Here is an 18,616-nt window from a genome sequence, read left to right on the forward strand (position 1 = left end):
ATTTATTTTGGTTGTACATTTTTCTTAGACCTCAAAATTTCTCTAATGTTTTTTTGCATCTACTCCTATGCCTTCCTTGGAGGAAACATGTCCCAAGTAGTGCACCTTTATCTGAAAGAAACTACACTTAGTAAGCTTGGCATACAACTCATGTTCTCTTAGAAATCTCAACATTGTTTGATAAATCCTCTTCATGCTCTTCCTCATTCTTAGAATATATCATGATGTCATCAATGAATACAATAAAAAACTTTCCCAGATAAGGGTGCAACACGCTATTCATTAAGCACATAAAAGTAGCTAAAGCATTATTCAAACCGAATGGAACTACAACAAACTCATAATTCCCATACCTAGTCCTAAAGGAAGTCTTGTAGATGTCTTCTTCTTTGATGCATACCTGATGGTATCCTGATCACAATTCAATCTTTGAGAACACTACTACTCCCTTCAACTAATCAAACAAGTCATCAATCCTTCGCAATGGATACATGTTCTTAATGGTCACTTTGTTCAACTGCCTATGATAAATGCACAATCTGAAAGTACCATCCTTTGTCTTCAAGAACAATACTGGTGCACCCCAAGGCAATACACTTGGCCTAATGTGTCCCTTATCAAGCATTCCCTTCAATCATAAGTTCAACTCCACCAACTCTAGTGTGCTCATCCTGTGAGGTTATTTTGATGTTGGTGTTGCCCCTGTTATCAACTCAATAGAAAAATCCATTTCCCTATGGGGAGGCAACTCTATAATCTCTGCTGGAAACACATTCTAAAAGTGTTATAGTACAGGGTACCTCTTGAAGATTTATGCATCCTCGACATCTTTACCCTTGTCACTGGAAATATGAACTGCAAACATTACAAACCATTTCCTACAACTGTGCTTAGCTTGCATAGTTGTGACCATCCTCACTGATGTAAGATTCTTCTTTCCCTGTAAGATTGTATTTTCCCCATTATCATCCAAACACTGAATAAACTTGTCAAAACAATCTACTTTGGTCTTGTGATGATACAACCAATCCATACCCAAAAGGATACTATATGATCCCAATGGTAGTACATTCAGATGTGTTGTTGTAGGCATACCATTCAACTCAAATTCATAAAATCTTACCCAATGATTCACTCTCTTCTTAGTACCTGTATCCAACTGTACCAACCAAGACTCTGCATGCACCTCTTTTCTCAGGCCACATGTATCACCAAATCAGGATTAACATACCTATAATTAGATCCAGGATCAATCAAAATAGAAATAACTCAACCATAGATCTTACCTTCCATATCAATAATGGATGCCTGGTGATATGCCTACTTGTTGTCCATAGCTGCATAAATCTGAGGAATGCTATGAGAAACATCCCCAACTATCTTCGCCTCCAATGCACTATATATATGAGGTATACATCCCTGGTATAATGGACAATGCTTCTTATGATTATCGTTGCCACATATTCAACACTAAAATGGTCCTCTACCATCCCCTCTAGTTTGTTTCTCTCTAGGCTGCGACCCATGCCCATTATCAATTATATTGAACTTCTACTAAGGAACCACATTTTTTTTCTCACCTGCAACCTGAAGTATTCCCCTTTTCGATGACCACTTCCCTTTAACTTTCTCATTTCCCTTAAAGTCACGATTAGGCTCAACTTTGTGCTTTCACCGCTCATAAAAATACTTCAATTTTTGGATGGCTTCCTCTAACGATCTAGGCTCATCAAACTCAATATTTTCTCTATATATTATTGGCAACCCACTAATGAACCTATGAATCTTAGCCTTCTCATCCTAGAGATAAGTCACATACCTCAATAGCTCCAAGAACCTACTAGTGTACTCATCATCTGTCATAGAACCCATCTGCAACTCATAAAACTCCTTATCTCTGTCATCATAGTACCTCTCTGACAAGTACTTATTCTTGAATAGTCTCTCAAACTCATCTGAAATCAACTCTTCTTCCCGAATTCCCTTGACATTATTCATATCTTACCACCAAATATATTCTTTCGCTTTAACACTGAAGGTGGCTATCTTGGATTTCATGTTCTCTAAGTAGTTGTGCAATCTAAATAATTTCTTCATCCCAAGAAACCATGCCTTTGTATCTTCTTCTTTCTTCATCTCTCCATCAAATGCAGGAGGCTTGACTTTCTTGAACTCCTCAGGTAAATACGCACCCCTCCTATAAGGATGATGACTATGATGATGCCTCCTGGATGAGGAACTAGAATTAGTCACATACATACCATTCCTCATGTCAGTTGTATCCAATGATTCGCCACCTCTAAATGTGTCCCCCTATATCTAGACTGAGACCTGCTACCATAGGCTCAACTAGTTTTCTCTTGCTTCTCTTGACTGATCCTCCACTGCCCTTGTTTCTGCAACTTTGACAAGCTTTGGAGGATTGTCGCATTAAACTATACCTTCTTTTCTTGAGCCCTTGCAAGGCTTTCTTGATCCTCAACTAGCCTGTCATTAACCTCTTTGAAACTTCTAATCTCTGCCCTCAAGCTCCTTAATGTATTTGCTATACCAGGAGAATACTCTTCTCCTTGCTGCCCAACTGATCTGTACGGAGAGTTATGGGAACTCTAGTCTACCATTGTTCTCGTTATCTTTGACTCTTTTCTTCCTGCAAGTGTACCATGTTAGATGAACCAAATAGATACCAAAATAAAATCCATACCCTAGTGATGTTCAAGGGAGGCTTATCTCATCTGGAAGATCAATTCACATTAACATGTGCATGTATAATCATAGGCATGTTTGTATAATCATATCAACACATCAGCATAACAACATAACAACATAAAAACATCATTCATGACCATACCAACTGTATACCATAACCCCATGGATGACAACCATAACCTTGACAACATTAGACTTTACCCAAGAGAGTGAAACTTGCTCTGATACCATCCTATAACATGCCTCCTCTCATATCTACCCATATTCACTAGCTTGCCTGGGTAAACATGAGTTGAGGAGCTACTATGAGAGGACTCAACCTCCTATATGACCTTAATGAAATGGAGTCAAAAACTTAAGACCTTATTGACTTCTCTTAGGTGCTATAGGACCTCGAGGAGCATCCCAAGCCCTCTAGGTGTCCAACCCCTGAGATAAATCTCCTTTTTCCATATTTAGAGTCCCAGTTGCTTCCTTTCCAAGGCCTCCAAGTGACTATGGGTCTCCAGTCACTCCCATGAGCCTTCATAAGTGTGATTGTAGCCTTTCTCTTTGAGTGTTATGCCAGTGACTGTGATATTTAAGGATATTTTCCAGGGCTAGGGCTTAGCCTCTTCCTAGAACTCTACGAAAATTTTAGAACTCATAATAGACATGCAGACAATCTTTGTAAACCAAAACTAAAACCAGGACTTAATCTTACCTTCCCCAGCCAAGACTTACATTCTGTCAAACACTTGGTAAATATGCAACCTACAGGTCATGAATGCAAGTTTGAACATAAGGGGCTGAAAAACTTATCTAAGGTTTAACAAGAAGGATCACTTCCTTCTCACATTAGTTTTCATAACATCAATTAGGTCTCTCATTCATTATTCATTAAGTTACAAATAAAAACATGAAAAGAGCCATGACTAAGAATTGTCATATAACCATGCTTATAACCAGTATATAACCAGATAAGAAACAATGAGACAACAACCATTAAGCCACATAACAAAAATTACATTTACTCATCAAAGAAAGAGAAACTTAGCTCTTATCAAACATAGGAAAAATCCAACCAGGTTCAGGCTTCCACGTAGTACCTGACTATTGATTGGCTGAACCAAATATTTCTTTTAGCAAATCACCCCCATGCCATATTCTAAGCATGAATATGGGATCTCATGGGATAAACCAATCCATAAACAACCAAAGGAATCTAAAGGTTAAATCACATCCGCCCTCACCATACCGTGAGCTCACCGAAACTGGTGCCAATATCACAAAACCAAACCGAGTTTGGATGCCTCAAAATTATTCTCTAATACCTTGAGGAATTTTCCCGTCTCCACCCTTAGGCTTTACCATGTATCCCGCCATTATCGATCAAGGGATTCCTAGGCCTTTGCGAATTTTCCTAAGACCACCTCACTCATATCCAAAATCTTCCGAGAATCCAAAGTTCAAACTGAGAAAAGCCCCATCACACCATGGTTATCCAGAAATGGCAAGGCTAGGCTAAAATCAACTATTCAAACGCAACAAAATCCATGCCAATGACAGCAGAAGAACCAAATACTAACATGCACATACCATGCATGTCAAAACCAGCTAGAAAATCATACATGTAACCTGTTACCTACAAGTATTCTTGTTGAAGCTACTTGATCCAACTTTTCCTTTCTTGATCCTTTCTTTACATTGTTTTCCTTGTCCTTCCTTTTCTTTCCTTGTCCTTCATTTTCTTGCTTTCTTTCCTTCTCCTCTTGGTGCCCTTCTATTCTTTGAGCTAATTCCAAAACCAAACTAACAAAAAACTACCAACTGATGTTATGATGTGTTTTTATTATCCATGTCTCTAATTTCTTCAATTTTCCATTATTTTAATTCATTTTCCTCCTCACATGCAACCTGCGACCTTTCACCTCCCTTTTCTCCTAATTTCCTTTACTTTCATATATAAAATGAAAAAAATAATTTTTTTTCCTTTTCAAATCCTTTTCCATTTCCTTTGTCAATTTCCCCATAGCCATAAGCACATCAAGTGATTCCCACTAGGATATTTTTCTCTACTTTTAACTTGGCATAAGTGTCGCTCTACTGTAGTCTTATTTTTCCTTTATTAACTTTTATTACATGAACTTTTAACCAAGGGTTGTTACATCACCAAGATCATTCTCCTTGCCTTGGCAACATCTTTCTTCCATTGTGCAAGGTCCTGGACATCAGTTGTTTGTGGTCTTGGAATATTTGTCTTGATATATTCAAGCAATCCATTGTCATCAAATACTACCTTCATCCAATCCTTCCATGAAATAAAATTTGAGGTGCCTTCCAAGGCATACTCTAGCCTTAGTCCATTGAAGGCCATCTTCTCAAATTTGAAGAAATACTACTAAACTATTCTTCAAATTTGAACATATGAGAAAAAAAATTGAATTTTTTGCTCTAATGTGAATCCAGCTCTAATACCATGTAGAAATTAGGTTGTATATTTTCAACTTCTCATAAATTTTTAATCAAAATCACAGACATAAACCTACTATGCTGCTCTGTGTACATCAATTCACAATTTAGAACAAAAATCTCACACATGCAAGAAGAAATAACACACATGAAACAAGTATTTTTATCTGGGGAAAGAAATCTGCTAAAAACCCCGATACCTGCTTGAATTAAACAAATGAATAGAGATGTATTACAGTTTCTTTTCTCAACTATGCACAACCAATCTCTCTACTCACAGAAGACCTCTAACTCAGACTTAGTCAAATTTTTGCCTCTCCTTGAGATATTATTTCCTTGCATTGTTCCTTGAGGAATTAGGCCCCTATTATCTAAAAATTTCCCCAAATTGAATTATGCAATTCCTTAGGTTGATCATCTAACTACATGCAACACCTGTACACTTAAGCCTAGTCTACAACTAATGTTACACTACCTTGGAATCTCCACCTCAACTGGGTATCTCGAATTCTCTGCATGCACTAGTTATTTTGGGCTGATTGCTTAGTTACTTGATTATCACTGAGTTTGACTGAAGTCCCACTACACAACTTAACCCTCCACTAGTTACTCCAACAGTTGGAACTAGTTTAACTAAAAGCAACCTTTGATAACTAACCTTGATTGTTACAAATTAGCAATCACACATGCAAAACTGAACTCTAAATCCAACTCAAATTTACTAAGAAACCTAGGTGACACAAGCCATGTCACACAAGTTAACATCTTGTATGTTGATGTGGAAAACTGAATTTTCTAGGAAAAATCAAATTGAGAATTTTTTGCTGCATTTTTCAACATATTTTGGATGGAATTATGTTTTCTCTAGGTCTTCTTCCCTTTCCCATTCTTTCCAGTTAACTAGATACAACTAAAAAACCACTGAACTAAATTGCTAAAATTTAGCAATCACACATCGGAAATTTGATATACTCAATTTGACTAAGGCTAAAGTCAAATTGAACCTTTCTTACTACACTTTTCAACACATATCTTAAACACCACAAATACACTGTTCATATCAGAATCATCAGAATCATTTGAATTTAAAATCTATCTTTCGGGAGAAAGGAATTTGGGCCACCATAAAAGTTAGAATTATTTGAATTTAAAATCTACTATATGGTGATTTAAAATAAGCCATCTCGTGAAGGGTGTTTGATCAAATACTTTTAAGAATTGGAATATCGGATTTCAGAGATCTGTGGTTTGTGTTATTTGAATTTCTGATCGGAGAACCCACAGTAATGGAGTTTTTACACCAACGTTTCGAATCCCAAATGGGATCCATCATCAGGGAAAAAGAAAGATGAAGAGAAAGATGATAAAAAGAAGAGCCAGAGGGAGGAAATAAATACTCATGAGGGCAGAATAATAGAGGCAAAGCACAGGTCGGCTGAAAATAAATGATGTTATGTAACCTGTGCTTGACCTGGGCAAAAGGAGGAATGAGATTGAAGTCCCTACAACTTTTGAGGAAATGAAGATCTGAGGCTCTTCTTTTTATTCTAACTCTAACACTTTCAAGTGCAAGGATTTCACTCCAAGTATCCCCTCCGTACCGGGATAAGATATTGGATTTCAGAGATCTGTGGTTTGTGTTATTTGAATTTCTGATCGGAGAACCCGCAGTAATGGAGTTTTTACACCAACGTTTCGAATCCCAAATGGGATCCATCATCAGGGAAAAAGAAAGATGAAGAGAAAGATGATAAAAAGAAGAGCCAGAGGGAGGAAATAAATACTCATGAGGGCAGAATAATAGAGGCAAAGCACAGGTCGGCTGAAAATAAATGATGTTATGTAACCTGTGCTTGACCTGGGCAAAAGGAGGAATGAGATTGAAGTCCCTACAACTTTTGAGGAAATGAAGATCTGAGGCTCTTCTTTTTATTCTAACTCTAACACTTTCAAGTGCAAGGATTTCACTCCAAGTATCCCCTCCGTACCGGGATAAGATATTGGATTTCAGAGATCTGTGGTTTGTGTTATTTGAATTTCTGATCGGAGAACCCACAGTAATGGAGTTTTTACACCAACGTTTCGAATCCCAAATGGGATCCATCATCAGGGAAAAAGAAAGATGAAGAGAAAGATGATAAAAAGAAGAGCCAGGAAAAGTTTTACGTTAAAGACTCTTCTTCACTTTACGCGGGCCTTTTATCCACTCTTTGTGCGTACAATTCACGCCCTTGTAGTCGCTTTCTCAACTATACGAAAAAATGAACAGTGGTTTCATATTTAACGCACAACACCCATTAATTATTCCCATGTATACGAATCAATTCCTCACATGGCCTTCCATTCACCAACTGCTTGGTTGTTCTGTTCTAATATTTGTGATCTCTAGTGTCTTCAATGTTCATTAACCCAAACTACTCAACAGAATGCACATTGGAGGGAGAATAAAATAAAAATGATTTCCATCGGTTGTAGGTTTTATTAGAATCTAAATATGGAGAGAGTGTGGAGCTCCACACAATGCTCATTATACTCCAGCTATAATGCAACATACAAAAGAGTGCAATGTGCAATGTTTTTAATAGGTGAAGTGGAATGTGCTTGAACTGTGAAAAGCTCCATAAAATTTAAGCGATCCTTGAGTGATTTCGTCAACCCACCATGCATGGGAACGAGACCTGACTGTCCCATTTTCATTTCCCCATGCCCTTTTGGATGATGACAGTAAGTTGTCTATATAGCACTACCACACATACGAGTTTATGTTCATAGTGTGTAACGTCATGCATCTGCATTTCCATTTGTGGGGACACAACAAATTGTGCGGACGTCCTTGTGCTGAGGTCCTCTGCACAATGAACTTGCTGTTACTTGTACTGGTTAATTATACAATAATAACATGGCATTGCAATGACATGGGATTACAATGGTCAATTATATTGCGTAAATATGGCAATAATTTTGTTAATTGGACTACATGAAGCTTGTTAACTAAAACCTAATTTAAGTAGCTCTGTGAGGACATATTGGTTGAGTGTCATTGTATTGCAGAGAAGGAGCACTTTTGAGAAGACAATCCAAGGGAGCATTTTCTCCTTACATTACATTGCAATTTCTTCGAGTCATCTTAGCGGAAGATTCAAGTTTTCTACCTCTAAGCTTGCTACGTGTTCAACTATGAAACATTTGCATGGTGAATCTTCTATATAATAAAAAGAAGATGTTGAGAACTTAACCTATAAGGTAAAATATAGGAAAGTATTTATGCTTTTTGTTACACTCTATGGAGAGTTAATACATGTGGTAATAAATGCGACTATCAGCGATCATCCTCAGCGTTAGGACAACAATTGGTTTATTCAAATATTAGGCCATGTTCAAATCCAGCAGCCCAATCACATTACGACATCTCAAATGTTATCCTTCATAAAGAGAATGATCGAGATCTTGGAGGCAATGCGCATGATAGTAGACTGAACAAAGACATGTATGGTATGTTCCAAAACGAAATTAAGGAAATGGCATTATTAATTATTTCATTTTAGAAATCTTGGGTAGTTTCGCTATGGACCTTTGGCTATAGTCGTCTATCGCTGCCACTTCTATTAAAGCAATGTCTCAGCAATATTGTCAGGTCCATGTGAGTCTACTTTTTATATTAAAGCCAATGTCAACAATTTTACTTATCAAATATTCACGGCTTAGCTCCTTGTTTCCATATCGACCACGCATGCCACTTCGCATTAGCTAAATGCCAAAAAATTGAAATTCACTAAACTATTTCATAAAGAGCACGGATTAAATAATTCATCTTTTTAGTTTATAGGCCTCATTGTATAATTTCTCAAGGGATAGTGTTTGAAATAATGTTTTATTACTTTTTCATAAAGGTAATAAAGCTTTATTATCTGCTATGATTACAAAGTGGCCCTGTTCTTTCAGCCGTGTTTTATTTTAGTGTTGGTAGCAACTCAAGATCAGCATAGTTGTGGACAAGGTTATGCTCGCTCAAGGAAGCCAAAAAAATCTCAAGGTGGCTAAATAGACAATTGGTGGCACTTCAGATGGCAAATATTGTTCACGGCTCACTCATGACTCTAGATTTGATTTCAGACCCTTGAATCTAGTTTTTCAGGAATATATTATCCATTTTGTCAAGAGTTTTATGTAGAGACATGAATCAAAACAGTGAAAAACAACATATAGCTCTTGCTCGATCTTTCAACTATTAAATTAATTTTACTAGAATTTTTTTAGAAGTAATTGCATACACAAAATAACTAGATATGCCCAGAACTTTCTAAAAATATCTAGATTAACAACTTGTGGTATCCTTTTAAAATTATCTCGCACTTACAACTAACTGACTAAAGAGGAAAAAATATATTTTAACACCAACAAAGCATATCTCAGCAAAACAAATAATTATTTCGTTATCTATAATGAATTTTATTTCCACACAGTGCATAAATTGGTTGACTCTGGCAGACCAATTGAAATAGAAAGGCAATTCATTGAAGATTTTAGCAGAGTGAATATGAAGACCCAAATTACGGTTTCCGTATTCAGTAAGATTAATCATATAACGAATATAGGATTTCGTGATGTTTTCAATTCGTTGACTAGGGTTATATAATGAATATTGTTATAACTTTACTAACCACGTTAATTTATTTTCATATATAAACATAATGAGTTTCCGGAAAAATTGTTTCAATGCGTTGACTAGGGTTAATATTATTATAAGTTTAATAACCATGTTAATTTATTTGCATATATAAGCATAGAACACGACTTCAAGTACAATTCGCGTATAATTGGAATTCGAGGATACAACGTTGTTGTTTACATTCTGCACAAGAAAAATTCCGCACATTTTAATTTCGCAAAATCGTTCATTTATAAGATCTGATTATAAAAATAAACAAAACTAAAATTAAAATAATAATATCAACATAAAATCTCCACACAAATGAAATATTATTACCGAGCCAAATACTATTTATTGTTAAGATACACAATTAACCAAATCGAATTAATGGTAAATATAAATTAATTATTGCACGTGGTCGTTTGGCCCGGTGGTTGGGACCGTCGGTTTGTGGCCCCCCCACCCGATTTCTATTCACAATGCATGTAGGGCTGCTTAGCAGTGTATTATTTTATTGGGTTTTGCAGTTCTGTCGGTATGCTGTGTTGTCTGGGCACAACAGATGTTGGTTACAATTTTGATGTATATATTGTATATGTTGCTTCTTCAGCGGGGATGCCTTTCCCCCTGAAAAATATAAATTCATTATTATTATAAATTAGTCGAAATATGGAATAATGGATTACAGTCGCCTGCGCACAACAGATGTTGGTTACAATTCTGATATACAGATGATGTATATATTGTATATGTTGCTTCTTCAGCGGGGATGCCCTTCCCCCCTGAAAAATATAAATTCATTATTATTATAAATTAGTCGAAATATGAAATAATGGATTACAATCGAACTTGTTGCCGAAAAAAAGATATCAGTGAAATGCATAATTTCATTTTCATTAATTAGCCATAACCATAGAAACAAAAACTATGTTGGATTGTAACTATTAATTTTATATCAATATAATATCTAATTACTTAAAAAACAAAAATTCACTAAAATTTCTACATTTCAATTGAAATAATTTTGAATTATAATAATATTTTTATATATAACCTTTCTCGAAATGTTTTAAGAGATCCTTTATTAATACTACTTATTTAATCTTATCCTTAAATATTTTATGTGCCATCTCATTGTGATTAGATACTTGGTCCTTCCGCTTGGAAGACTTTTTATTGTTTATTTTTATCTCAACCATTATTAGCCTTCGAAGATTAAGCATTTTCAAAACATGAATCCACCTGGTACATATGTTGAAAATAGAGTCTGCAATACGAAACATTGTTTTCATAGTTCAATGTTAACCTTCAACTATGATTCCCAACATTAAACACAATTTTATTTAGAACTTTTAATGATTCCCAGCATTAAACACAATTTTATTTAGAACTTTTAAAATAAAATTTGGTTTAGGAAATGATGTTTTCCTAATTTAATATTAACATCTTATTATAGTTTTCACTATTAAATATAATTTTATTTAAAAATCTTTTACAAAAATTTAATGTAAATTATCTATAATATGTTTTCTATTTACATAAATTTTAATAGAGTAAAAAAAAATGATTTTTATTATAAAAGACAAAACAAAACCAAAATTGGTCTATAAACATATATCTTTAAAACTAAATTATTATTATATAATCCCTATACCATTAACTAAAAGTTTTTTCACTTCAATTAAATTATTATTGTATAATCCATATACTATTAACTAAAAGTTTTTTCACTTTAATCCTAGACCATTATTAGGTTTTAGCAAGTGATGTTTAAGTGATTCCCTTTCTGTTTTTTAAAACAAAAAATAATATATAGAGAGAGACTTAAAATAAGTAGTTTAAATGTCAATTGCTTAGGTTATAAAATAATATAAACTATGAAAAATTAAAGTTGAAAGTTCAAATCTTGATAAATTAAACCAATAAAAAACACTTATTTTAAAAATGTTGATATATATTACATGCCAACTTCATTTTTTTAAATGTTGATGTATATCACATGCCGATTAGATGTGTCAATGTGGACATATTTTTGCATGTGAACCAGAGATCCGAGAATCTAACAACTCTATCACACCGTCCTTTTCATTCCTGTTTAATTAAATAAGTCAAATATGTCTAGTCATTACAGCTTGGAGTTAGTTTGTGTCCATTGACATCCATTAATTAATGGGGCCATATGTTTCACAAGGAAAGCGAGAGTTTGTCCTCATTGATTATCACTATAAAGCCATTGAGTCAACTTCCATGGAGAAAATTACTTTAAAATGTCTATCTATAATAAAATAAGAATATGAAAATAAGAATTAATAATTTGTCCTCATTGATTATCGCTTTAAAACCATTGAGTTAACTTTCATGGAGAAAATTACTTTGAAATGTATATCTATAATAAAATAAGACGATGAAAATAAATGTTAAAATAAAATAAGAATATGAAAATAAATGTTATTCGATGAAGAATTAATTTTTAATATTTAATAAAATAGTTTTTTTTTGGAATTGGATAAATATAATTTGGAGTGAAATTATGATTCCTTGTTATTTAAAATGTACTTTTGAATATCTAAATGGATTTAGTATTCTAAAAAACCATGAGGTATTGAAATTTTGTAGATTGTGATTATTAAAAAAAATTATCAAATTTTAGGAAATTAGTTAAAAAAATATTTGGAAAAAAACTATTTAATGTATAATTAAACTACAAGTTAAAAAACCATTTACCATATCAAGCATTGACATCTATGATCTATGGAGTTGTAATAGTTTGTCCGTATAGTAGAAATTTTTATAATTGTATATAGTTAACATTATGCTTTTGTTGTAAATTTTTGGGTGACGTCAGCCCGCCGCCACATCCCCAACTACGTGTTTCGAGGGTGGACGTCATCCTGACATGTACGATACACGGGAGCTGCAAATTTATGAATGGCATGGGACCTAAATTGTAAGGACCTACGGTCCGTGAGACGGGCAAGGCGACTCCACCGTGCGAAGGACTTGTGTGAAATGTGAAGTAAATGAACCTTGGACGAGTTTATAAGGTGTTGGGTGAGTTGAGGGGGCAGTCCCACAAGTTGGGCGGGCCGACCCTCCTCCTGGGCGAGACAACACATTGTAAACGAGTCGGCTTGGGCGTTGGGCGTAGGTCGGCTGGGTGACATAACCAGCCACCCGCCCATATATATTGGCGTGTGTTTGTGGAGGCAAAGGCATCATTCGATCATCACGAGTTCGATCAAAGGAGTTCTGCAGTGCGTGGATGAGCCCGCACTTTGGGTGGAACTCGGGTGAAAACATTGTGCAGAAAACTCAAGCAGAAAACTCGAGCAAAAAACTCATGCAGGAAACTTGTGTAGAAAACTCGAGCGAGGTCATCGAGCAAAACTCGGGTAAGGTTGTTCAGGTAGAACTCGGGCGAGGTCGTTTAGGCAGAACTCGGGTGAGGTCGTTCAGGCAGAACTCGGGCGAGGTCGTTGGGCAAGAGACTCGAGCGAGGTCATTCGGGCGAACCGGGTGAGGTCGTTCGGGCGAGCTGGGTGAGGTCATCGGGCGACCCGGGTGAAGTCATTCGGGCAAGCCGGGTGAGGTCGTTGGGCGACCCGAGTGAAGTCATTCGGGCGAGCCGAGTGAAGTCGTGTGGTGACCCGGGAGAGGTCGTTCGGGTGAACCGGGTGAAGTCATGTGGCAACCTGGGTGAAGTCATGTGGCCACTCAGGTGAAGTTGTTCGGGTGAACGAGTTTGGGTGAACGGGTGGATGTGTGGATGGGCGGCCGGGTGAGGGCGCACCGTGCACGACGAAACAGAGAATCGTGCAGACGGGCGACTTGGGTAGGGCGCGTCGTGCACGACAAAACGGTGGGAACGGTGAAGTGTTAGAGTTGTGAACGGAGGTGTGACTCATGCTGAGGCACCCGTGTGTGGCAACTTGGTTACGACGAGGCGCGTCCAAGTTGGGAAAACAACACGATCGTGCGACGAGGTGAACGAACGGTTGGTGAGTCATGCAGCGATCGTGTGGAGGCGCCGATGAGCTGGGCAACCGAGTTTGCCGAAGTTGGAAATTTGGCTAAGTGTAAATTTGGGGTTTCCCAAGATTTAACTTGTACTTATAAAAGAAGATTATATATATTGATTCGGGAAGACTCATATTGCAGGGAGTTGCCCCTCCCTTTATGTCGTTGTGCATTTCTCTTGCATAATGTTGTTTATGTGAATGTTATGGGCTTTCACTGTATAAAGGACAAAAATAATACTTGGTAACGAAAATAAACTAAGTATGGAATGTTAGGGGTAGTCTACAATCGTAAGTATTGGTGAAAAGAAAACGGTAGGTAGTGCCACACCTCGCTATATTGTGGTTGGAAGAGTACCACCAGTGTAGGGGCGTGACATAAATGCTCGAGTGTTAAACAATGATTCTACGTAGATATAATTTGGCTCGAAGTTCAATGCTCGAGTTGCACATTATTCGTTTCGTCGATTAAGAGTTATCTGGAATCGCACCACTTTCTTTGAGCTTTGGTGCCATAAACTTATATTTAAGAGCGTTGGTAGGAAATTTATTAAGGCATTATTAAGTGCATTCCTAATCAGTCAAAGCCTCAATAGTTTTTAGTGGAGTGTCTTTGTGCTATGTGTGCGGTGTGTGAATCGAACTAGTCTTCTGCACTTTGGAGGTCTCTTGTTTGTTCAAAGGCTCTACATTATTTTCTTAGCGTGTGGCCCTCATTGAAGCTAGAATTCCTATGTTTGTACCTTTATCCAGGAGCATACTTTCAAAGGGCGTTAATATATATTTTGGGGGAAGTGGATTGCTAGATTCTAACAACACAAATCTGGTGAGTTTCTGATGTCTCCAAAACCATGAAAATTCACGTTAAATTTGAAAAATGTTAGGTTATGGTTTTGCAATATTCTAAGAGAATTGTTGATGATGAATTAGGTTAATTTTTCAATGAGCATGTTCTCTATGTGTTAGGTTTGTTAAATGTGGATATTAATATTGATACACCTTTTAATATGGATCTAAACTCACGTTTGATGAGGGTTTTTGAGATCTCCCTGTGAGCAAACTCTGGTTTAATTCGTGATTTTATTTCTTAAAAAAATTATGCAGTTTGTGAGTAAATATAAAAATAATGCCAAAGTTTCAACATTAAATCAAGGTGGACATGTAATTAAGTCAAATGGGAGAAAACATAAATAATCTCAATGCAATGTTGCGAGGCCGAGTTTCAATGCTTTGATTGAAATCCCATGGATTCATCAGGATCAATACTTCCAGTTGGTCTAGTGGATGTAGACCAGTAGAAATTGACCACAACTAAGTCAAAAGTCACCCCATCTTTCCATTTCCCAAGTCCTATGAGAAAGGTTCCGACCCTCACTCCATATTGTGGACTTTTAAATAGTCGGTGTGTCACAGTTCTAATGGCATGGACATCTAGCTAGCGAAGAAAATAATCGTGACCTCAGTCAGGCCCGAGGCATAGGCACAAGCATGTGTTAATTATTAAAAAATAAATAAAAAAGAAGTTGTTCACACTTGATTGCAATGACTTTTAAATGCATTATTTCATGCAAAATGAAAACTATTGGTCAAATTTAGAGAAATCAAACAAAGAAATAGAGTATATTCAACTATTTATGAATTGAGGAATCACGAGAAGTAAGGAAGCATGCTTGCATGTGAAAATATAAAAAATATTTATAGTGGAATTACATTTGCCATGTCTGCTTATAAATGTTCCCATGCGCAAAAAGCAAGTTAAAATATGAAGTTATATGAAATTTCAAGGTAGAAACTCACCACAACTAATATAAGTTTTTTCAAAATGCAATCTTGTAGGGAATTTTTTTTAATAATCAATATAAAAACTCCATATTTTTTTGTAATGTTTACGACGAAATTTTTCAGCATTTTAATTTTCTAAAATTTGCGAAGTCAAAAGTCGACCTATCTTTCCATTTCCACAAGACTCGTGAGCAAGGTACCGACCCCGACCCCATATCGTGGTCTTTTAGATAGTCAGGGGGTCAGAGTTCTATTGGTATAAACAGCTTAATGGCGAAGAAAATAACCCCGAGCTCAGTCGAGTGCAATGCTAGACACAAGCATGTGTTAATTATTAAAAATAAATAAATAAACAATTGTTCACACACAACTAATAGAAATTTATTCAAAATGAAATCTTTTAGGGTATTTTGTTTAATAATTAATACAAAAACTCCATGTTTTCCTATAACGTTTACGGCAAAATTTATCAGCATTTTAACTTTCTAAAATTTGCGATATCGGAATTCGACCCATCTTTCCATTTCCACAAAACCAATGAGCAAGGTCTTGACCCCAACTCCATATTGTGGTATTTTAAATAGTCAAGGGATCGAAGTTATATGGCATAAGTATCTAGTTGGCAAAGAAAATAACCCCGGCCTCAGTCAAGCCTTACGCATAGACACAAGCAAATATTAATTATTAAAAAAAAAAAAAAAAAAATAGACACATGCATATGTTAATTATTAAAAATAAATAAAAATAAAAAAATTGTTCACACACAAGTAATAGAAATTTATTCAAAATGCAATCTTATAGGGGATTTTGTTTAATAATCAATATAAAAATTCCATGTTTTCCTATAATGTTTACGGCGAAATTTTTCAGCATTTTTAACTTTCTAAAATTTGTGAAGCTAGAAGTAAGCCCATCTTTCCATTTCCATAAGACCCGTGAGCGAGGTCTCGACCCCGACTCCATATCGTGGCCTTTTAAATAGTGGTGGGGTCAGATTTCTATTGGTATAAACATCTAGCTAATGAAGAGAATAACTTCGACCTCAGTTAGGCCCGACGCATAGACACAAGCTTGTGTTAATTATTAAAAAAAAATTGTTCACACTCGATTGCAATGACTTTTAAATCCATTATTTCATGCAAATTGAAAAATATTGGTGAAATTTAGAGAAATCAGACAAAGAAATAGAGTGTATTCAACTATTTATGGATTGAGGAATCACGAGAAGCAAAGAAGCATGCTTGCATGTGAAAATATAAAATATATTTATAGTGGAATTACAATTGGCATGTCTTCTTATAAATGTTCCCACACACAGAAAACAAGTTAAAATGTGAAGTTATATGAAATTGCAAGGTAGAAACTGATCACAACTAATATAAATTTATTCAAAATGAAATCTTGTAGGGAATTTTGTTTAATAATCAATATAAAAACTCCATGTTTTTCTGTAATGTTTACGATGAAATTTTTCAGCATTTTAACTTTCTAAAATTTGCGAAGTCAGAAGTCGGCCTATCTTTCCATTTCCACAAGACTCATGAGCAAGGTATCGACCCTGACCCCATTCTTGGTCTTTTAGATAGTCGGGGGGTCGAAGTTTTATTGGTATAAACATCTTGATGGCGAAGAAAATAACCCCGAGCTCAGTCGAGCATGATGCATAGACACAAGCATGTGTTAATTATTATAAATAAATAAATAAACAATTTTTCACACACAACTAATAGAAATTTATTCAAAATGAAATATTTTAGGGTATTTTGTTTAATAATTAATAGAAAAACTCCATGTTTTCCTATACAACGAAATTTATTAGCATTTTAACTTTCTAAAATTTGTGATATTGGAATTCGGCCCATCTTTCCATTTTCACAAAACCCATGAGCAAGGTCTCGACTCCAACTCCATATTGTGGTATTTTAAATAGTTGGGGGGTCATAGTTATATTGGCATAAGTATCTAGTTAGCAAAGAAAATAACCCTGACCTCAGTCAGGCCTGACGCAAAGACACAAGCATATGTTAATTATTAAAAAATATAAAAAAATAGACACACACAAATGATAATTATTAAAAATAAAAAATTTATTCACACACAAGTAATAGAAATTTATTCAAAACACAATCTTGTAGGGGATTTTGTTTAATAATCAATATAAAAACTCCATGTCTTCCTATAACGTTTACGGCGAAATTTTTGAGCATTTTTATCTTTCTCAAATTTATGAAGTTGTAAGTTAGCCCATCTTTTCATTTCCAAAAGACACGTGAGCAAGGTCCCGACCCCGACTCCATATCACGACCTTTTAAACAGTGGGGGGGTTAGAGTTCTATTGGCATAAACATCTGGCTAGTGAAGAAAATAACCTCGACCTCAATCAGGCCCGATGCATAGATACAAGCATGTGTTAATTATTAAAAAAAATAAAGAACAATTGTTCATGTTGGATTGCAATGACTTTTAAATCCATTATTTCATACAAAGTGAAAACTATTAGTCAAATTTAGAGGAAGCGGACAAAGAAATAGAGTATATTCAACTATTTATGGATTAAGGAATCATGAGAAGCAAAGAAGCATGCTTACATGTGAAAATATATAAATATTTATAGCGAAATTAGAACTGGCATGTCTGCTTATAAATGTCGCCACACACAGAAAACGAGTTAGAATATGAATTTATATGGAATTTCAAGGCAGAAATTGACCACGGCTAATAGAAATTTAATCAAAATGCAATCTTGTCAGGAATTTTGTTTAATAATCAATATAAAAACTTTGTTTTTTCCTATAACATTTACGAAGAAATTTTCAACATTTTAACCTTCTAAAATTTGTGAAGTCGGAAGTTGGCCCATCTTTCCATTTCCACAAGACCCGTGGGAAATGTCCCGACCCCAACTTCATATTGGGGTCTTTTAAATAGTCGTGGGTTTGGAGTTCTATTGGCATAAACATCTAGCTAGCAAAGAAAATTACCCCAACCTTAGTCGGGCCCGACGCAT

The sequence above is a fragment of the Pinus tabuliformis genome, chromosome 2_2, assembly GCF_031772625.1.
Source record: "Pinus tabuliformis cultivar Carrire ecotype Pingquan chromosome 2_2, CPIR1, whole genome shotgun sequence".
Lineage (NCBI taxonomy): Eukaryota > Viridiplantae > Streptophyta > Pinopsida > Pinales > Pinaceae > Pinus > Pinus tabuliformis.